The sequence below is a fragment of the Dendrobates tinctorius genome, unplaced genomic scaffold (genome assembly GCF_039654945.1).
Source record: "Dendrobates tinctorius isolate UK_male_01 unplaced genomic scaffold, ASM3965494v1 ptg000270l, whole genome shotgun sequence".
In the NCBI taxonomy this organism is placed as follows: domain Eukaryota; kingdom Metazoa; phylum Chordata; class Amphibia; order Anura; family Dendrobatidae; genus Dendrobates; species Dendrobates tinctorius.
In genome coordinates this window covers 8,972,890-8,996,341 of record NW_027361937.1, presented here as the reverse complement: position 1 = coordinate 8,996,341, position 23,452 = coordinate 8,972,890, and the positions used below count along the sequence as shown (strand labels likewise).

Sequence of the window (23,452 nt, the reverse complement as noted above, 5' to 3'; positions counted from 1 at the left end):
GCGCAGCTGCTCCATCTGCACTAGCAGTGACGGACCCTCGAACGCTGCAATCCGTGTCCGAGAGTCGGTCACAGCATGACGGCACATCGCTAATGCACGCCGATTATGACATGCGTTAGCGGTGCGCTACGTTATGGCAGTCTATGGGTGCGTTAACGGATGCGTTACATCGCATTAATGCTGCATTGTAACGCAATCCGTTAGACGGACAGCCATAGCGCAATGTGAACCCAGCCTTATTCTTTTTTAACCTGACAACAGAAATGAAGATTTGCTACGACAATAACTCCATTTCCTTGCGAATACAATTATTGTATCTATTTTCTGAGTAAATAGATATTTAATCTTTACACAGATGTTGTGAATGCTGCAGTCACAATGCATTTCTAGGAGTTATCAGACTCCAAGTGGTATGTGAGGAGTGCGAGCAAAGTAAAGCAGCGACAGCACACACGAGCACGACGCCATCATTCCGTCCCTCAGGCAGGCGGGACACAGGCTCCACCCCCCAGAGCTGAGATGGAAGCGCCGTGGGTGACGTCACACCTCCATGCAGCCGCCATTTTGTGTGCGGCTGCTATTACCGAAGAAAGAAAGCGCTACCGCGTCACATGAAGGGACGAGACCGGGAGGGCGGATAGTGCCGGGTCTCGTCTTACCTGTTGCGGTTTATGTCTTAGTTATTTTCCTTTCATAAAAAGATTTGAGCGGTAAGAGACGTCAGGGCGCGCTGAGGGGGAGTGTGAGGGAAAGATGGATGCATGGCCCGGGAGAAGGCCTCAGCAGGGTGCGCGCTGCCATGTATTGTCCATAAATGTGTTCCATACCGTTCCTCATGTCCCCAGTCTTCCAGGAGGACGCGGGGAGGCTGTGCCTGTCTGCACACTCCTGGTGTTCCTGCACTTGTGCCAGTGTTAGGATATTTATTCCATCAGCTTGGTGCACCGTGTGGCGGATTTTGTGCGGTTGTTACTTGTGGTATTTTATTTCTGTGACTGGCCAAGTAGGACCCTAATGTGGCACTGGTTTTTTTCCTGGTGTATTTGTAGGGGGGAGGAGAGGCACCATTAGGCCATGTGCACACGATGCATTTTTCCTGCGGATCCGCAGCGGATTTTACCTTGCAGAAACGCTGCAGATCCGCAAAGTGATTTACAGTAGCATGTAAATCGATGGAAAAAAAAAAAACCTGCTGTGCAGACGCTGCGGATTTTGTGCAGTACAAAAAATGCAGCATGTCACTTCTTTTGTGTGGTTTTCCACCTGCTCCATTCTCCAAATCCGCAGGAAAACCGGAAGAAATCCGCAGGAAAAATGCAGGTCATTTGACCTGCGGATTTCTTTAAATCTGTGCTGAAAATCACCGTGTGCACTTCCTATATTCCATTATGGTGAGTTGTGGTTTTCAGCTGCTGGTGAGATGCAAGTTGGGGAATAATTGCTGACCTAAAGTAATATGTCCCTAATATCATACTGCACCCTAAGGAAAGCGGGAAAGAGGAAGGGGAGTAAAAAGAAAACTCAAACTTCCAGGCCCAAGGGCAGCCGCAGCCCAACTGTACCATAACAGGCAGCTATATTTTTTCCTGATTGTGTTATTTTGCAAAAGTCTTTTGGCGACAGTTCTTTAAGGTGCTTCTACCAGAAATCTGATGTAAACGCCTTAATAAGTTGCAATATTCATGCGCAACACAGCAGGTATTTTTTTTAGCATCTATAATCCAGTCCTGCCCAGCTGCACCAGTATGGGTGTGGAGTGGATGGGATGGGATGTGGCTACGTCCACTCATAAAATTCATCATGTTACCCCACTATGATGGCGTAACTTGCTCCACAAATGTATGCAAGCCCCCAACGTTAGCGCATGCTAGGTACGAGACGGGCCTGATTTATTAAAGGAGTAGTCCACTACTAGGACAACCCCATCTCGATCTAAATATTTGGTCTGGATTAAAATGAAGCCTACACTCCCCGTGTTGGCACGCGCTGTCCTGGAGTTATAGTGCAGTTGCATGATACGCGCTGACCAGCACTGGCATCATTGTCCTCAACTTTGTACGAATTGAACATGAAAAGGAAGTCTGTGATCTGCTGCAGCCTGGACTTCCTCTTCACTTTCACTTCAGCAGCAGTTGAGGAGAGTGTTGCCAGCGCTGATTGGGCACCACGTGGCAGTACAACTTCATGAGAGCCCTGGGATCATAAGTGCCAATATTGCAGATATGCGCTGGCATGGGAGGTAAGTATAGGCTTTTTTATCTTATTGGGGCCAAACATTTAGATCAAGAAGGATTTGTCCTAGTAGCGAACCATTATTTTAGGGTACGTTGCCACGGTCAGTAATCGGCAGCGCTTTGGAGGCAGCACATGTCTGCTGCGTCCAAAGCGCTGCTGGCTTTTGAACGCAGGTGTTCATTGAACCGTGCAGAATCACCACATCCAATACATTGTACAGGTGATATTTATCTTGCGGAGACTCGAGTCTCTGCAAGATAAATTGACATGCGTGGTCTGGAAAGACACGCATGTCCATCTCCGCAGGTAAGCCCTAGGCGTCTGTGGATGCATAGTGGGCATGCATTTCTTGAAATCCTATCCACTATACTGTAACATCTGGATGCTGCGAATGTACGCAGCGTCCAACCTACAGCTTTTACTGATCGTGGGAACTTATCCATAAAGAAGGACTCCCGTCCCTTATTAATGGAATTGTCGTGGGTGACTGCTCACATTTCCCAGTGTGTATGCACTAGGAAGATTCGCAAGTCTGCAGACGCAAAGTCTTTTGAAATGTGTGTAGTGTGAGTGTATTAATGTACTTGGCTACTGTCGCTCTCTGTGACGTTCTAAGTGACGTCACCGCTATTCAGACTAGCTGGTTCACTATGCTCTTTGCGTGAGCTGGACGTCTCTCTTACACTGTAAACCTATAAGGCTATGTGCACACGTCCAGAATTCCTGTAGATTTTATGAGTTTTTGCCACTTTTTTTGCGGCGAAAACGCATAAAATAAGCAACCCATTGTATTTAATGGCATTCCGCACATGCTGTGCTAATGCTGCGTATTTTTCCGCGGCAAAATCACATCGCGGAAAAATACGCAGCCTGATCATTCTTTGTGCGGAATCGCGGGAATTCCGCACACATAGGAATGCATTGTTCCGCTTACTTTCCGCATGTGGCTATGCCCACCATGCGCAAAGTAACTTGAAAATGTGCGGATGGTACCCACGGTTTGGTGGAGAGGAGGAGACCGTCCTCCAGGCCCTGGGTACCATATCCCTGTTAAAAAAAAAAAAAAAAAAAAAGAGTGAACATAAAAAATCGTGATATTCTCACCTTCCGGCGTCCCCCACATCCTCCCCAGGCCTCAGCAATGCTCCCGGCAAGTCCCGTTCCCAGCGATGCCTTGCGACAATGACCTTTGCTGACGTAGCGGTCTCGCAAGACCGCTACGTCATCAAAGGTCATTGTCGCAAGGCATCGCTGGGAACGGGACTTGCCGGGAGCATCACGAGGATTGGGGACACTGCGTGAGACGCCGGAAGGTGAGAAAAACACGATTTTTTATTTTTAACATATCTTTATACTACTGATGCTGCATAGGCAACCTCAATAGTAAAAAGTTGGTCACACTAGTTAAACACTGACGCGTGAGACCAACCTGTCAGTTTTCCAAGCGATGCTACAGATTGCTTGGAAAACGCTAGTATTCTGCAAGTTAATTACGCTTGCAAAATGCTAGTTAAAACGCGGGAATTACGCATGCGGAATTCTAGCGTATTTCGAACAGCAGGAAATTGCGGACGTGTGCACATAGCCTAAAGCTTCATTTTGACGTTCAGTAGATGTACGTTTTAAAACCACTTCCAGGGATGGCAGAGTGAGCCGGAGATCTGCAGAGCTCTGATATCACTGAGAAATGGATCATAAAAGTGCTGGATCCTGGAGAAGGCTGCTGTAGGTGTGCATATTAATGCAGTCACACTACACTTGCACACATAGTCACTCACTTTTATGTAAAGGAATTATACAGAATAAGGCTAGGCTCACATTTGCGGTTGAGTCCGCAGCGTATCGTCCGCAAACGCATGCAAAAATGCATGCTTTTGCGGTTGCGTTGGATAGGCCAATGCTATTTCCAGGTGATTTTTTTTTTTTTTTTTACACAATGGGCGTGGCTTATGTAAATTCTTGAGTATGCAAACGCACGCATGTCATTGCGTACGCTTGCGTTCCCATAGATGGTAATACGGGGTTTTTACGCACTTCATCCACAGTTATCCGCATGCAGATGACTGCGGATATTTGACGCCGCAAAAATTGGAACATGATGCGTTCGCCGCACACCGCGACACGACGCAAACGCATGTCTATGCGTACACCATGTTAAAGATTGGTACGGGTGACGCATGCGGATGAAACGTGGATACAACCGAAAATATAAAATTGAGGGCAAAAATATAATTTTTGTGGGGAAAAAATGATTTTTTTAATTTTTATGGCTCTACGTTATAAACTTCATTGAAGCACTTGGGGGTTCAAAGTGCTCACCACACATCTAGATAAGTTCCTTGGGGGGGGTCTAGTTTCCAAAATTGGGTCACTTGTGGGGGGTTCCCACAGTTTGGGCACATCAGGGTCTCTCCAAAGCCATCATGACACGCGCAGACCATTCCATCAAAGTCTGCATTCCAAAACGTCATTACTTCCCTTCCGAGCCCCGACGTGTGCCCATACAGTAGTTTTCGCCCACATATGGGATACCGGCGTACTCAGGACAAATTGGAAAACAACTTTTGGGGTCCAAGTTCACCTCTTACCTTTGGGAAAATACAAAAATTGGGGAGTAAATGATCATATTTTTTCCAAAAACATGATTATTTTTATTTTCACACCCGGGCGTTATAAACTTCTGTGAAGCACTTGGGGGTTCAAAGTGCTCACCACACATCTAGATAAGTTCCTTGGGGGTCCCAAAATGAAGAAGAGCAGCATCCAGTCCGGGTGAAGAAGCATATAAAATTTATTATACCATGAAGCAAAAGACCATGTGATGGTCGAAACGTTGCATGTTTTCATGGCATAATAAATTTTATATGCTTCTTCACCCGGACTAGATGCTGCTCTTCTTCATTTTGTGACGACTTATGTCCAACTGGGTCCCTAGACTTAGAGCGCGCATCCTTTGATCCTGTAAGTGCTGTCAGCCATTTTCTATTTGCTGGAAGTTCCTTGCGGGTCTAGTTTCCAAAATTGTGTAATTTGTGGGGGGCTTTCCAAACACGACATGGCGTCCGATCTCAATTCCAGCCAAAAAAGTCAAATGGCGCTGCTTCCCTTCCAAGCTCTGCCATGCACCCAAATAGTGGTTTTCCCCTCACGTGTGGGGTATCAGCTTACTCAGGACAAATTGCACAATAGCTTTTGGGGCCCTGTTACCCTTGGGAAAATAAAAATTGGGGGTGAAAAGATCATTTTTGTGGAAAAAATATGATTTTTTTAATTGTACGGCTGATCGTTATGAACTTCTGTGAAGCCCTTGCGGGGTCAAAGTGCTCACCACATATCTAGATAAGTTCCTTGGGGGGTCTAGTTTCCAAATGGGGTCACTTGTGGGGGGTTTCCACTGTTTAGGCACATCAGGAGCTCTCCAAATGTGACATGGCGTCCGATCTGAATTCCAGCCAATTTTGCATTGAAAAAATCAAATGGCGCTCCTTCCCTTCTGAGCTCTGCCATGCGCCGAAACAGTAGTCACCCCCCCCCCCCACACATATCTGGTATCGGCGTACTTGGGGCAAATTGCACAATAACTTTTGCAGTCCAGTTTCTCCTGATACCCTTGGTAAAATAAAAAAAATTGGACCTGAAGTAATTTTTCTCTTCGCCACAACAGCACCCACTGAGAGAGGAGATCTGCCCCTAGGAACAGGAAACCTACAGAGAGATAAATGGGGCGGTCCCCCTCGCTCTCTCAGTTTGGTTTCCTGTTCCTAGAAGGAACCCACAGAGAAGAGGATTCCTGGCCTGGTAGCCGCCGCGGCACTATATGAGCAACAGGGGGCCCCAGAGCTGGAAGCAGCGACGGGGGACCCAAAATAGGGACTCCCCCCTCAGCTGGTAATGCAGGTGAGGCCTTAGCGAAGGGTGCATTGGAGCAGCACCCGGAGTTTTCCCTGGCATGGGATACCACATTACTGAGCGCGGCAGTGTCGGTGGAACCCCCCCCCCTGGAGATGGCGAGGTCAGGGAGGGAAGTGGAAGCCCTGAGCTCGCGCAGGACGCATGAGGTGCCGGGAGCGCTGAAGGGGAGAATCGTCATACCTGGTGAGCAGCGGTATGTCGCGCCGGTAATGCAGGGGAAGCGGTCGGGAGACTCGCGGCGGCCAGAGAAGGTGAGCAGGCTGGTGCCATTGTAACAGAGACCAGGCGGCACGGAAGTGCAGGGAGAACTTCCGGGGCAGGAGGAAACATCGCGGTAGCTCAGGAGGAGACCGCGCATGCACACAGGGGGAAGAAAGAAGAAAAAAAAATAAGAGGAAGAAGTATGAAGGGAAGGAAACCGGGAGGCTGCATAAAAGCACCGGCCAAAGGCATACCGGTGCGCAGCCATGTCCGTAAACGACCCGGTTTCGCTCCAAGAAGTGCAGCCAGGGGAATCCCCATATGGCGGTACTAAGAAAAGTGGAAGCACGAGGAGAAATGAGAGCACTAGGAGAAGCAGCAGCTCCAGGAGGGATAATAGTGGACGCTCTAGGCAGAGTGAACCCTTGGAGAAAAAGCGTAAGAAGCCATCTCGCGCCTCGCCTCATCCTGAGTCTCGGACCCCGCAGCCGGTATTAAGCTGACGAAATTCACGGGTGAGTGTTTTGGAGTCAAGCTCTTAGCTGATGGTGTCCTATTTTTGTCTGTATACCCTTAGGCCAAGAGAACGGATAAAGCTAAAAACGGAATGTGCCTTATGCTCCCAACCCTTCCCGGATAGTCACCCTAAGAGGTTATGTCAGACCTGTATTGAGCAAACCTTACGGGAGGAGGCCTCGGGTAGTAAGGAGGATATCCGTACAATAATCAGAGAAGAACTGCGAGCCTTAGGCGGTTCCAGTAGTCAAGGAAGGTAGACCTCCGTTAGAGGGATATCACCACCTGCGTCTAGGTCGCAGTCAGAGGCTGGGGAGTTGGACTCAGATCCCAGGAGTACCCAACCTCAGAAGAGGAAGAGCAGGCTTGCTTCTCCACAGACAGTGTGAATAATTTGGTCAAATCTGTGCGGAATACCATGGGGCTATCCGATATTAAGGAGCCCAAATCCCGCAGGAAATAATGTTCGCGGGTATCTCCCAGAAGAAGGTCAGAGCCTTCCCAGTGGTGACATCAATTAAAGAGCTGGTAAAAAAGGAATGGGAGATGCAGGGGCAAAGAACCTTCATCCCCTTAGCTTCCAAACGGAAATATCCGTTTGATGATTTGGCGTCCTGGTCGAGAGCCCCCAAGGTTGATACGGCAGTGGCCTCTGCTTCCCGCAGATCCTCCTTACCAGTGGAGGACGCAGGAACATTATCTGACCCGTTAGACCGCAAGGCGGATACTTTCCTCAAACGGTCTTGGGAAGCATGCAAACCGGCTATAGCGGCCACGTGCACAGCAAGGTCCATGATAATATGGCTAGATGAATTGGAGGGGAAAATAAAAAGTGCAGCACCCAGAGATAGGCTCCATTCCGCTATTCCCCTGATTAAGGGTGCAGCCGCCTTCTTATCTGACGCCTCAGCTGACTCCCTCTGTCTATCTGCCAGAGCGTCAGGATTAACCAATGCAGCCCGGCATGCCTTGTGGTTGAAGGGGTGGAGAGGCAATGTGCAGACAAAAACTAAACTCTGCATTATGCCCTGTCAGTGTAAGTACCTGTTTGGCACACAGTTGGACGAGATCCTGACAAAAGCGGGTGAGAGGAAAAAGGGATTCCCTAACCCATACATTCCCTTCAACAGGAGAGCCTTCAGGAAGCCTCCATTTGGTAAAAAGGAGGATTTCAAACCCCCGGACCGCTGGGGCAATAAAGATCCCAAGCAGAGAGGCAGTCTATTTGGAAAACGCCCCTTCAGATCAGGGGACAGGTTCCGGTAGCTATAAATCACTGGTAGGTGGCAGGCTACTAAGATACAGCCACCAATGGGAAAAAAGAACATCCAATTCTTGGGCCATTAATATTATATCATCAGGCCTATGACTAGAATTTGTTCAGTACCCACCGAACTCCTTCATATTGACTTCCCTGAAGTCCCCAACGCAACAGGAAGCCTAGGAAATAGAGATAGCGGGGCTCTTGTCTAAGCACGTACTAGTAGAAGTGCCAAAAGATGAATGGGGAATGGGATTTTATTCCCCCCTGTTTCTAGTCCCTAAACCGGATGGTTCATTTAGAACAATAATCTAAAGAAGCTTAATACATTTCTAAGGCTGCGGCCCTTTTAAGATGGATTCAGTACGTTCGGCAATAAAACTCTTGTTTCCTAGGTGCTATATGGCAGTCTTGGACCTAAAGGATGCCTATTACCATCTCCCTATATGCAGAGAGCACCAAAGATTCCTACGAGTGGCAGTCTCGTTAAAGAGCCGGATACAACATTTCCAGTTCACGGCGATGCCGTTCGGGTTATCCATGGCACCCCGCGTGTTTACCAAGCTAATGCTAGAGGTGATGTCATATTTAAGGCTAAAGGACACCTTAATAGTCCCGTACTTGGACGACCTGCTCATAGTAGGGAATTTGGTTTCCCAATGCAAGAGTAGGATAGCTGATATTATCTCATCCCTGCAGACACTAGGCTGGCTGATCAACTGGGAAAAGTTCAGACTACAACCGGTAACCTGTCAGACGTTCCTGGGCTTTCAAATAGACTCTGTAAGTCAAAAATGCTTTCTGCCTGAAACAAAAATCCGGGCTATAATTAATAAGGTACAGATGGCGGGTGATAAGAACACAATGTCCTTGAGAGAAGGCATGTCCTTGTTGGGGTCCCTTATATCATGCATTCCGGCGGTGCAATGGGCCCAATTCCACTCCCGAAATTTGCAATGGGACGTGTTGCGAGAAGCAGGTAAGCTGCAGGGGCGGTTAGATGGGAGGATGTCCCTGTCACCAGAAGTAATCAGCTCCTTGGAGTGGTGGTTGAACCCAAATAATCTATCAGTAGGGGTTCCATGGTGGATTGTACCCTCTAGAATAGTCACCACGGACGCTAGCCCTTTGGGGTGGGGGGCCCATCTAGAGGAGGATATGGTGCAAGGTCAGTGGTCCGGACTCGAAGCGGGAAATTCATCTAAAATGAAGGAACTAAAAGCGATATATCATGCTATATCTAAATTTTACCCGCAGCTAAGAGGTACCCACACGAGAATCCAAACGGACAACACAACCTCGGTGGCATACATAAACCGGCAAGGAGGTACGCGATCAGGACCACTAATGTCTATCGCAGAAAGAATTCTAGAGATGGCCGAAACACTTCTCCACACCTTGTCTGCTATCCACATCAGGGGAGTGGACAATTCCAGGGCGGACTATCTCAGCCGCCAGACTTTGCATCAAGGAGAGTGGGTCCTCAGCCGGCACATCTTCGAGATGATTGCGGGGAGATGGGGCGCACCAGACATAGATCTGTTTTGCGACAAGAGCCAACAGACGTGTACAAAATTTTACTTCGCTATACAGAGCGGACAGTCCAGACGTGCTCGATGCCCTCCAAACACCCTGGACATTCCGACAGGCCTATGCCTTCCCTCCGATGGTACTGTTGCCAACAGTGGTCAGGAAAATAAGGGAGGAAGGGGCGAAGGTCATCTTAATAGCCCCATTTTGGCCCAAGAGGCTGTGGTTTTCATTGTTGAGAGCAATGTCGATAACCGATCCATGGATACTCCCACTCCATCGGGACCTCCTGTCATAGGGACCCTGTCGCCATCCCCAGGTCAAATCCCTTCACCTAGCGGCATGGAATTTGAAAGGGAGTTATTTAAAATTGAGGGGATTCTCGAATAATCTCATTAGCACTCTACTACAGAGTAGAAAAGAATCCACAACAAAGATTTACGTGAAGGTGTGGAAAAAATTTTTAGCTTTTCACCCTGCAAAATTTTCCAGCGAAGTACCCATTAGAGCTATTCTAGAATTCCTACAAAAGGGCCGAGAGTTGGGACTCTCAGTTAACACCCTAAAGGTCCACGTGTCGGCTCTAGGGGCCTTATATAACCACAATGTGGCAGGTAATAAATGGGTGGCCAGGTTTATTTCGGCTTGTCAACGAGCGAATCCAGTCCACATCCCTCACCTACCAATTTGGAACCTTAGACGCCTTCACTCAGCCCCCATTCGAGCCTATGCATCAAGCATCAATAAAATGCCTTTCATTGAAGACTGCTCTACTAGTAGCTCTAGTCTCGGCAAGAAGAGTAGGTGATCTACAAGCCCTGTCGATAGAGCCCCCATTCCTGTCAGTAAGCCAGGACAGACTAGTATTAAAGACAGACCCATCTTATCTTCCCAAACGCGCTACTAATTTTCATAGATCTCAACAAGTTTGTCTCCCCTCCTTCTATGAGAACCCGGGAACGTCAGAGGAGGTGAGATTCCACACATTAGATGTGAAAAGAGCAGTCCTAGCCTAGATAGAACCAGTCCCTGGAGACAGAGTAGGGCTCTTTTTGTCTCCTTCCAGGGTTACAAGAAGGGGTATAGAGTTGCAAGAAGCATGCTGTCCAGGTGGATCAGAGATGCGATCACGATGGCGTATTCAGCAAAAGGTGAAGACCTGGCACAGGGTATAAAGGCACACTCTACTCGAGCCATATCATCCTCCTGGGCAGAGAGGTCGGACGACCCAATTGAGCTAATATGTAAGGCTGCAACTTGGTCTTCTCCATCTACATTTTATAGCCACTATAGACTAGATCTATCCTCCTCCGAGGAGTTAGCCTTTGGTAGATCGGTCCTTAACACGGTGTGCGCTCCCAAGTGACTATCTCTGAAAGTCTCTGTGGGTGCTGTCGTGGCGAAGAGAAAAAATCGGATTACTTACCGGTAATACTCTTTTGTAGAGTCCACAACAGCACCCGTTCACTTCCCTCCCTTAAGTTAGAAAACTTGCACATGGTTCTCCTTGGTGGTGGAAAGCAAAGATTAGTAATTAATATATAGGTATGTATAGCAAATGTATAATTAGGTGTAGATGTGAAGCACTGACCTAGCAAATTGACTAAAACATGTATGGCGGTTCCTTCTTGGTTCTCTGTAATCCAAACTGAGGGAGCGAGCGGGAACGCCCCATTTATCCCTCTGTAGGTTTCCTGTTCCTAGGGGCGGATCCCCTCTCTCAGTGGGTGCTGTCGTGGACTCTACAAAGAGTATTCCCGGTAAGTAATCCGTTTTGTTTTTTTTTGTGAAAAAAAAAAGTTAAATGTTCATTTTTTTTTTTAAACATTCAGAAAATTCCTGAGATGCACCTGAAGGGTTAATAAACTTCTTGAATCTGGTTTTGAACACCTTAAGGGGTGCAGTTTTTAGAATGGGGTCTCTTTTGGGTATTTTCTATCATATTGACCCCTCAAAGTGACTTCAAATGTGATGTGGTCCCTAAAAATGAGAAATCGCTGGTCAACTTTTAACCCTTATAACTTCCTAACCAAAAAAAATGTTTCCCAAATTGTGCTGATGTAAAGTAAACATGTGGGAAATGTTATTTATTAAGTTTTGTGTGCCATATCTCTGATTTAACCCCTTAATGACAGCCAATACGTCTTTTTACTGACCAGATCTTAAGAGAATATCATCCCCACACAGGTGACAATCCAGCAGCTATCGGCTGTACACTATAGCTGAAAACTTGCTGTATCACAAATGATCAGTGTTAGCACCGTCCATATCTATTTAACCCCTTAGTTGCTGCTGTCAAAAGTGACTACATCGGAAAAATGGTTAAGGTACTGTCACACTTAGCGATGTACCAGCGATATGACGCGATCAGGATCGCTCGTACATCGCTAAGTGGTCGCTAGTGAGCAGCTACACAGGCAGATCTCACCAGCGACATCGCAGGGGTCGGGGGTCGCTACTTACGTGTCAGACGAGGCGATGAAGACGTCCTCCCGCCCGCGTCTACGCTTCGCTCATCGTCACAGCAGGAAGCAGGCGACGAGAAACGGTCCAGGACGTTCTCGCGCGATCAGCGATAATCAGCGGGGGAGCGGTCGGAGGTAAGTATCAGACATATCGATATCGCTAGCAATATCGCTGCTACGTCACAAAAAACAGTGACGTTATAGCGATATTGCTATAGATATCGCTTAGTGTTACAGGCCCCTTAAAAGATTGTGGGGGCTTCTGCTTTATTCTAATTGACACATCGAGATTATGATTGTGTGGTCCTTATGTTTGCCATAGCAGTTTATGGCCAAATAGCAGCCTAAAGGCCCCGTTATATTTAGCGATGCACCAGCGAACCCGACCACGATATGATCCGGTCAGGATCACTGGTGCATCGCTAAATGGTTGCTAGTGAGCTGCCAAACAGGCATATCTCACTAGCGATGCAGCGGCGGTCTATACTTACCTGTCACACGCAGCGAGGGCGAGGATGACCGTCTTCTGCCCACGTCCATGGCTCGTTCGTCGGCGCCAGCAGGAAGCCGAGGACGAGAAATGGACCAGATCGATCTCGCGCGATCACCGATAACCAGCGGGGGAGCCGGTCGGAGGTGAGTATCACATGTAACGATATCGCTGCTGCGTCACAAAATCGGTGACGCTTTAGCGATATTGCTAGCGATATCGCTATGTGTAACAGGCCCTTTAGAGTCTCCCGGATATAGTGGTCAGTAGGGTGACCGCAAAAAATCGATGTCAGAATTTTGTCCGTCTGGACCCCACAAAACTATTCCCCTTTCCAGATATTGAGATAGCCAAAATTTGAGCTCGATCAAACGACGTTAACCCGTGCCGCTCGTCGCTCAAAGTTTGAAAAAATCCAAATTGAGGTATTTTAAGATTTAGGTATTTTGCATAGTCTGTTAGACTATAAAGAATGTGACAACAACATTGCAGAAATAGCCCTGACCAAATTTTCGAACCATTTGTGGTATTTGAATGCAGAGTTGGTGGGATTATCGTTTTTTGATCCCACCATTACAGACAATGAAAAGTTGTTAATGGCTAATAAATTGCTCAGTAGCACAGATGAACCATCAGAGCACGCTAGGGTTGTAAATCCAAAAGTTAGGAAAGAAAAATTAAAAGAGGTAGGAAGTAACCGACTTTAACGACCTTTTGACAAAAGATGAAGAACAAAAGCAATATGTCCTGCAAGTTGTAAGCAAATGCCGAGCATTATATTTTGACGTTTCAAAAACTACTTTAACAAAAGCTCTAGAATAGATTAGATAACTATGTAAAATTATCAACTCATGTAGGTTAGCGTGCTCTGATGGTTCTTCTGTACTACTGAGCAATTTATTAGCCATTAACAACTTTTCATTGTCTGTAATGGTGGGATCAAAAAACGATAATCCCACCAACTCTGCATTCAAATACCACAAATGGTTCGAAAATTTGGTCAGGGCTATTTCTGCAATGTTGTTGTCACATTCTTTATAGTCTAACAGACTATGCAAAATACCTAAATCTTAAAATACCTCAATTTGGATTTTTTCAAACTTTGAGCGACGAGCGGCACGGGTTAACGTCGTTTGATCGAGCTCAAATTTTGGCTCTCTCAATATCTGGAAAGGGGAATCGTTTTGTGGGGTCCAGACGAACAAGATTCTGACATTTTTTCCCCCCCATATGAGATCCGGTCACCCTAGTGGTCAGTTCAGATGTTAGCGACATTTAGGTGGTAAACAAACATTTTTTCATTCCTGCTATACCACTTTGTATTAATTCCTGAAAATCACCTGAAGGGTTAATAAACTACCTGACAGCAGTTTTCAATATATCAGGGGGTGCTATTTTCAAAATGGCATCACATTTTGAGGGTTTCCAATATATAGCACCCTCAAAGTCACTTCAAACTTGGATAGGTCTCTCAAAAAATACATTTTGTACCTTTCCTTGAAAAAATGAAAAATTACTGCTACATTTTTAAACCTAAAAGCCTAACAAAATAAATTGGCATTTTAAAAATGATGCTGCTGTAAGGCAGACATCTGGGAAATGTTATTTATTAATGTTTTTCTGTGGTATGACTATCTGGATTAAACGGATAATCATTCAAAGTTTCAAAATTACAATTTTTTTTACATTTTTGTCAAGTTTCTGATATTTTTTTTTATAAATAAACACAAAACATATCAACCTAAATTTACCATTATCATAAATTATAATGTGCCATGAAAAAACAATCATCAATGGGATTTGTTGAAGCGTTCCAGAGTTGTCACCACATAAAGTGATATTGGTCAGAATTTTAAAAATTTGCTCCATCACTAAGAGGTTAAGGGCATAGTTGGAAAATTGCGAAATTTTCAACGGTTTCGCCAAATTTTCATTTTTTTTTTCACAAATGCATGTTATATCAGTGAAATTTTACAATATGTCACAAGAAAACCATCTCAGAATCACCGGGATCCATGGAAGCGTTCCAGAGTTATTACCTCAAAGGGACAGTGGTCAGAATTGTAAAAATTGGTCCGGTCATGAACGTGCAAGCCACCCTTGGGGATAAAGAGGTTAATACAATTTTGGGGTAGCTACAATGTTTTGATCGCCTATTATTGCATTTTATTGCAATGTTGTAGTTACCAAAAAAATTAATTGTTTTTTTTCTCGTTACATCGTTTACCGATCGGATTAATTTACTTTTATATTTTGGAAATTTCTAAACACAGTGATACCAAATGTTTTTTTTCCTTTTTTCAATTTTTGTTTTGAACGAGGCAGAAGGGGTTATTTGAACTTAGCTTTTTTAATTTAAATATTTTTTAAAACATTCTTTTTTACTTGCATCAATAGTTCCCTTTTGTGACAGTTCTGCTTTAAAACGTCTTGTAATGATTTCATTTCCTTTGATTGCAGAGCAAATTAGATAATGAAAGTAATTTGTCTTGGTGATGGGGTGCAACCCTGGCATATTTGTCTGCATTAGTTTTTTGGTATGAAGCCTTTTATTTGCATATTGGCATATTGTGTAGTAAGCAGCAGGACGGAGACCAGTACTAAGTGACCATTTCTTGTTTACTTTCCTTACATTCTTGTCTCCATTAAATGAGCAATGCAGCAGGAAATAATATTAAACTTTAATATTAGACGAGTGTTTCATTGATTAATTTGGGACTTTATTTTATCTTTAGAATCTGAATATGTAAATATTGGTCTGCTGAATGTCAGACTGGTTAAAAATGAATGGTTTGGGTATGTTGTACTGGTTGTAATTGGCTCATTTACTTTTTTCAACTGTGAGAACAATATTTAAATCTTTTAAAATACTTGGATGTATTCAGCTCAGTTAATGAGTCATTGTAACTTTGTTTGAGATTCAAAACAATGCTTAATTTATACTCTTGATTTACTATTACTCTACATTTAGTTTTGTTTAAGCTCATGCCCTAATAAGAGTATCTGACTTTTTTTTTGTGTGGTCTTTCTTTTAAGGGGTTGTCCAGACTTGGGATTCATGTCTGCAGACTTTTGAATCTTCACAGTGCTCAGTCAGGATATGCCAGGAAAGTGACCACAAGAATGCGATTTGCATACATGCGGTCACATGCTGACTAGACGCACATGGTCCTATGGTCAGTTCAGTAAATTAAGCAGTAAGTAGTCTACATGAAAAAGCAGCTATTTGTATGCATTAAAGGGAACCTATCAGTTGATCATGCTGCCAAAGCAAGGATAGCATGAATCAGCTTATCTGTTCTTGTACCAGCTCCACCAATTTTGACAGAGCTGGGGAAAAAAGGTGTTGCAAAGTGTTTGCGCAACAATATAGCATATTTTCAAAGCAATTTATGCCAGAATTCTGAATGAATGTCAAGTTCCCTTTACAAAATCTATTCCATCTGCTGCACGGAGTGTACAGGTATGTGTCAGTTTTGAATGTTTGTGTTTTTCATCATTCTGTTACTTTTTTCCCTTTCAATTACTGTCTAAAAACTACATTTTAAGTACCCCTGCTAAAAACAAAAATCAAGCATGGGTATATTTACCGGACTATCTTGTATCAAGCATATTGTGATTGCTTGTTGTAGTGTGGATCACTGCTTATAAATTGGATACCTGGAAATGTGTAATATGATTTGATACTGACTAATAAAAATGATTCTGTTCTTGGTTCAAATGGAAAGGTTTTTTTTTTGTGTTCTGATTCAAAAACATTTCATGTAAGCATTGATTTTTATTTCCATGACCAGTTTGTGTTTTAACTGCAGCTGTTGTTTTTTGGGGATAGATGTTTCTCTTAAGTAACATTTGTGTTGTGTATTTGTTTTGGAACAGGCAGTAGACTATATTTCAGGAAAACACTGGTTAGTGTTTATCTGATAAAACTGAATTTACACGCAAGTAGTTTGTTTGGAGAACGGTGTATGGACTTATACCATTGTCGTCTGTTCTTTTTTGTTAAATGGAGCCATTTGTCATAAACTAACAATACTGTTCTGTTGAACAACAGAAATATATATTACCTGAAATGCTGATTTATCATTCAGGAGCTTGCTGTAGTGGTTTCTGTGGCATGTAGTGGGCTATTTTCCCCGGTTCGGCATTGTATTGATAATAACGATGGGAAGTTATATATGGATTTTGTAAAGCTTTTGTAATCTGCCACAGAGAAAACTATTAGGCCGGGGTCACACTAACCTGTGCAAAATACGGTTCGTAGTTTACAGGCGTAATACGGATGAATGACCCCTAAATAGTGCTCCGTAGGTCATCTGTAAGCAAGGTGCGGTCGCGTATTTTGCGCATGTGAGCATCCGTATGTAATCCGTATGGCATCCGTATGCAATCCGTATGGCGAGATTTTCTCGCAGCCTTGCAAAATGGACATATAATGGAGCCCTATGACAGGGTTTATAATAGATATAGACACATAGAATGCATGTGTATATGTATATATATATATATATATATATATATATATATATATATAATTTCACAGAGTTCTTCATAGCAGAATAGCCGCTAATTAAATTGCTGGCTTCTATCAAATCCTTCCCCAACCTGACATGAAATGACACATGGTTTACATTCAGTAAACCATTTCATTTCATGTTTTTTTATATGTCCCTGACATAATTAGATGCGGGTTTGTGTGCAAAATTTGGGAGTTGTAGTTGTTATTTAAAGGGGTTAATTCGTTTATAAAAAATGCGTGGGCTTCCCATTGCCCTGTAGCGGTGGCGAATGGGTTAATCTAACAAAGGGTTAATGTCACCTTACAATCGAATGGTGACATTAACCCTTTGTTAGATTAACCCACTTGCCACCAGTATAGGGCAAAGGGAAGCCCACACATTTTTTAACAACGAATTAACCCCTTAAAATAACAACTACAACTCCCAAATTTTGCACACAAACCCTCATCTAATTATTAGTCAGGGACGTATAAAAAAACATGAAATGAAATGGTTTACTGAATGTAAACCATGTGTCATTTGATGTCAGGTTGGGGAAGGATTTGATAGAAGCCGGCAAATTAATTAGCGGCTATTCTGCTATGAAGAACTCTGTGAAATTTAAATATATTTGTCACAATGACGTGTGTGTATATATGTGTATATATATATTGTATTCTATGTGTATATATCCTTTCATTTCTTTATTAAACCTGTCAGTGTGAGTTTACTGTATCGCGCACTGAATTGAAGGCTTTTCTAAAAGAAACCGGGTGCGTATTTCTCGCAGGTCACGTGTGGTCCGTGTGTAATCCGTATTTTTTACGCACCCATAGATTGCATTGGCGTATTACGGGCGTAGTACGCTGACAATCGCAGCATGCTGCGATTGGCACGGACCGTAGAATACGCCCGAGAAATATACGGCTGTTGGGAGCAAACCCATAGAGAATCATTTGTCCGTGTGTAATGCGTGCTTTTAGCGCCTCTCACTCGTCCGTATTCCTCGCTAGTGTGACCCCGGCCTCAGAAGGTGATGCATGCAGTTTTTTTCCTTGTAAAGAAGCAGAAGCATTTTTGCTCAGATACATATATATTTTTAAATTTTCCTTCTAAGTGGATGTTGTAAGCATGTCTTTGGCTATATATTGTAAATGTGAAATAACCAACTGATGCTTTAAAAGGATGGGATGGCTTGAGCATCCCATCTAGTGAACTTTGGCACAGTACCGCTGGAGTGGACAGGTCCTAAGAGCCTTGAAGCCAGTCTGCCTAATGTGTCTTTTGTTTCTTTATGGAATTTTTATTTCCAGTTAAGGTAAATTTGGATTGTTGAGATCCTGTATTGGCTCCTAAATTTGCATTTTTTTTTTTTTTTTTTTTTTTTGTGTACCCCTGTAGTATGAAGCAAAACCTATAGAAATTTGATGTGTATATCCGATGTCTGTGAAACCGGTTATTTTGCTCTTTCAAATATAACAATGTTTGCCATTATCCATTTTTCACATTAACTATTTATTCCTATGTTGGCACTGTGCACCTCATACTGGAGTGTTACCAGAAAGGCATGGTATTTGCTGGATTACCGGTACTTACTGCATCTTCTATGAGATTGTGTTATTGTTTGATTTTCATGTGTGCCTTTTAATTTCATTTTTTTTTGCAGTCATAAAGATTTTTTTATTGACTGTCAACAGGATTCATTGGATTCTAAATAAAGAGAAAAATCAAAATTTCAGCAGGTAAGCTGTTAGTTTAACCATTCTCTATTAAAAATTCTGCAATTTGAGCACTGTATCCTCATCAGTAGCTTTAAGGCCTTTTTTTTTTTTTTTTTTAAAGAGAAACTGTCATGAGACTTATGCTGCTCGAACTTACAGCATTAATGAAATTCTGGGTGAATTATTGTGGCTGAGTATGTTTTACTGTGAAATGCTGTGGCATTTTGGAGAAAACTTATTTTTAAAAGCTGGCCAGGTACTGTCTCTAAAAGACTAGACCATGAAAGATACTTGGAGACATCCCTGCTCTTCACCACTACACTGATGGGTGTCTCTCTATATACATACATAGGAAGAGACTGTTTGATGTGGGGGAGAAAACTCCGAAAACCTTCCTTGGATAAATCATCTGAGATACTGAGTCCTTGGCCTTATTTTCAAAAATTATTTTATTCTGAAACGTTGCCTCAATTTTGAGTAAACCATGCATGACTGCAATAACGCAGACCGAATCTGATTTCGGCTAGGGTTCCACAATGGCATTTAGCAAGACACAGAAATCTTAGCAACAAATTTCAACATTAGATGTGATTTCCAATGGTGACACATTACAACCCAACAATTGCATCTAGTTCCAAATTTGTTGGACTTTCTTTTGCAGGTTATAAGTGCCTTTTGACACTTGCAACGGTCTTCAATGCAAATCGCATGCAGTGCACAAATTTTATTTACAGCATAATCGGAGCTCAAATTTGGTTGTGTGATAGATTTGGATTCTTTTTAAACTCTGTTCATATTAGGTGTTAAAACCTACTTTAATACAGAGTAAGTTGTAAATTGGTTGGAGAGAGAGTTGCGGAGCTGCAGATATTATGAAGTTGAATTCAACAATTGCGGAGTCCTATGTAGAAACTGGGTGGGTGCTCATTCCACTGGTGAAAACAGCAAAGTTAGGAAAAAGAGAAATGGATTCGGCACACCTACCCCATAGGTTAAAATCCAGAAAAATCTTCCGGCATGTCAAGCCGTATTAAAAAACATCAGAAACACCTGATGCGTTTCTGGCACATAGTCAGCGCCCTTACTCATAGGATATATAAAGACATAGAAGACATGAGCTTAAATAAAACAAGAAACCAATCAGAAACAAATGGATGATTATAATATTATGTACCAGCTGATGTAAAGTGGGAAAAAAAAAAATCTGATTTTTTTTTTTCTAAAGCAAAAAAAAAGACGTATCCCCATTTTGTTAATGTATTACAGATGGATATATATATATTATATGTAACTATATATATTATATAGTAACATAGTTTTGAAGGCTGAAGGAAGACCTTATGTCCATCTAGTTCAGCCTATTTTTAGTGCAGCTGTTCTGCATTGTTGATCCTGGGGAAGGCAAAAAGCCCACAGACTCCTAAGCTGGGTCATCCATCTACCTATAATATTATGTTATTCGTAACCTTCTATACTGTTACTCACAAGAAAAGCATCCATTCCTTTCTTAAAGGGGTTGTCCGGGCTTTTCACATACACTCAGGGCATATCTGGGCTGCAGAATGGTGACAATAAGTAATTTACTTTGTCACTAGTTTGCATGTTTTTGTAGATATTCTTAACAGAACGTTCAAGGCGTGGTGTGTTATAGCATTGAAATGACAACTGGTCGTTTCCTCCTACGCTACTAAAAACATGCCCTCTGTTGCAACAACCCCACCCTCCATAGCTACAGGCCCTCCCCGACCACATGAACAAGTCCTCCTCACACAGTAACAAATCCTCCCCACTGTGCCATTCCCCCCCACCACGCCGGTCCGTCTCACCCGGTCTTCACATTGCTGGTGAAAGCTGCGGGAATGAGCGGGTCATGTGATAGGCAGGCTGAAGTGACGTGCACAGAGTCTGTCACATGACCCGACCCTTCCCTGCTGCACTTTCACTGGCAATGTGAAGACCGGGTGAGACGGACCGGCGTGGTGGGGGGGAATGGCGCCAGGGGGAAGGGGGCAGAATGGAGCGGCGGGGAGGGCCTGTAGCTATGGAGGGTGGGGTTGTTGCTACAGAGGGCATGTTTTTAGTAGCGTAGGAGGAAACGACCAGTTGTCATTTCAATGCCATAAGACACCCCGCCTTGGACGTTCTGTTAAGAATATCTACAAAACGATGCAAACTAGTGACATAAAGAAAATTACTTATTGTCACAATTCTGCAGCCCAGATATGCCCTGAGATTATGTGAAAAGCCCGGACAACTCAATCTTGTGTAACCGCTCTGTTCGTCCCTGTCCAGTGCTGGCTCTACTACTGGTAGGGGTCTACTATTTCAAAAAGGCCAAATTTTTGACAGCTCATATTTTGATGTCGGCATGTTACCTGATTGCGAAGGGTTGGAACAGCATGCAGCCTCCCGACATTAAAACCCTAATCATGCTGGTAGACCAACATTACTCCTATGAGAAGATATACTACATTAATAATCTCTCAATAGAGCTCTTCAGGGACAGATGGAATATCTGGTCAGAGCAAAAGTCAAAAATTGACACTTTTATGCTTTAAAAGATGACTTATTAGCCACCATGTTCTAAATTGCCTTTGTTTCTTCCTGTATTACCTGCCTTGCTTCATATTAGATAGGTTATTATGCGTTTTTATTCTTCAATATTCCACCTGTTGTGGTTTTTGTATATGATTATGCAAAAAAAGCATTTAACGGTCATGGAGATAAGAAGTAATGTCTCCTCGACTATATAGATTTATGTGTATATTTTGTTATGAAAAAATCTTTTCAATAAAAACATTGTTTAGAAAAGCCCGGACAACCCCTTTTAAATTCATTCAGTGAGTTGGCCATCACCACTTCCTCAGGAAGAGAATTCCAGAGCCTCACTGCTCTTACCATGAAGAACCCTCTTCTATGCTGGTGCAGAAATTGCCTTTCCTCCAAACGAAGAGAATGCCCCCTTGTTCTTGTCACAGTCCTTGATACAAACAGTTCATTGGAGAGATCTCTGTATTGCCCTCTGATATACTTGTACATATATATTAGGTCTCCCTTAAGTCTTCTCTTTTCTAGAGTAAATAGACTTAATTTTGATAACCTTTCTGGGTATTGTAGTGAACCAACTCCATTTATCATTTTAGTAGCCCGCCTTTGAACCCTTTAAAGTTCAGTAATGTCTTTCTTGAGCACCGGCGTCCAAAATTGCACACAATACTCCGTGTGGTCTGACGAGTGATTTGTATAGAGGGATAATTATGTTTTCATCTCGTGTCCCCAGACCTCTTCTAATGCATCCCTTGACCCTATTTGCTTTGGTGGCCGCTGCCTGACACTGGGCACTCCAATTTAGATTCTTATTGACTAAGGCCTCTTTCACACTTCCGTTTTTTACAATCAGTCACAATCCGCCAGGTTTTGAAAAAAATGGATCCTCAAATTTTTTTTGAGGATCCGTTTTTTTCCCCATTGACTTGCATTAATGGCGGATTGTGACGGATTGCTGTCCGTTGCATCCGTTTTTTTTGAGGATCCGCCAAAAATTGCTGTCCGTCACCATCCTCAAAGATTTCAAAACGGAGCTTGTAACGTTTTTCTCTCTGGCGGATCCTCCAGACACTCATTTAACCCGAAATTCTTTCTGGGTGCCGGACAAAAAAAATTCTCTCTCTCTCCCTCTCCCTCTCCCCCTCTCCCTCTCCCTCGCCAGCATTTCCTTTAAATTTCCGCATTTTCAGGATCCGTCTAAAAACGGATCCTGTGCCATCCGTTCACATCAGTTAACAACGGATCCGCTTGTATGACTTTTTGGCGGATTTGAACTGATGCAAAAAACTGAAGTGTGAAAGAGGCCTAAGATGCCAAAGTCTTTTTCCATGTCTGATTTCCTCAGCAGTTTCCCATTTAGTAAGTAATTGTAGCATCTGTTTCTCCTTCCCATGTGCATAACCTTACACTTATCTGTGTTAAACCTCATTTGCCATTTTTCAGCCCAATTCTCCAATTTACTCAAATCTGTCTGTAGTTGCAAACAGTCCTCCTTTGTGTTAACTACCTTACATAGTTTTGTATCATCTGCAAATACTGATATTTTGCTGTGTAAGCCATCCACTAGATCATTAATAAATATATTAAATAGTAGGGGGCCCAATACAGAACCCTGTGGTACCCCACTAGTAACCCCGGCCCAATCTGAGTATGCACCATTAATAACCACTCTTTGTTTTCTATCACTAAGCCAGCTACCTACCCATCTACACACATTTTCCCCTAGCCCAAGCTTTCTCATCTTACTTAACAATCTTTTAAGTGGGACAGTGTCAAATGCTTTAGAGAAGTCGAGATAAATGACATCCAATGATTCTCCTTGGTCCATTTGAGAGCTTACGTCCTCATAGAAGCTGATCAGGTTAGTTTGACAGGAGCGATCCTTCATAAATCTATGTTGATATGGAGTTAAACATTTATTAACATTGAGATATTCCATAATGGTATCCCTTAGAAACCCTTCAAAAATTTTACCCACAACAGATGTTAAGCTTACCGGCCTATAGTTTCCAGGTCCCCTTTTTGAATATTGGTACCACATTTGCTTGCCGTCAATCAAAAGGAACAGACCCTGT

General features: G+C 43.3%; 1 protein-coding gene across 3 annotated transcripts in view; it reads left to right on the top strand.

Annotated features, from left to right (window-relative positions):
- Positions 1–498: 498 nt before the first annotated feature.
- RBM12 (RNA binding motif protein 12) overlaps positions 499–23,452 on the top strand; it is a 94,248-nt gene continuing 71,294 nt past the window's right edge. Inside the window, exons 1-2 of one of the 3 annotated variants that reach the window (XR_012226617.1) lie at positions 499–710; positions 18,776–18,851. The gene's annotated coding sequence lies outside the window, so the exon portion shown is untranslated. The remainder of the gene's footprint in view (positions 711–18,775; positions 18,852–23,452) is intronic. The other 2 variants (XM_073559391.1, XM_073559390.1) reach the window with 2 other exon arrangements.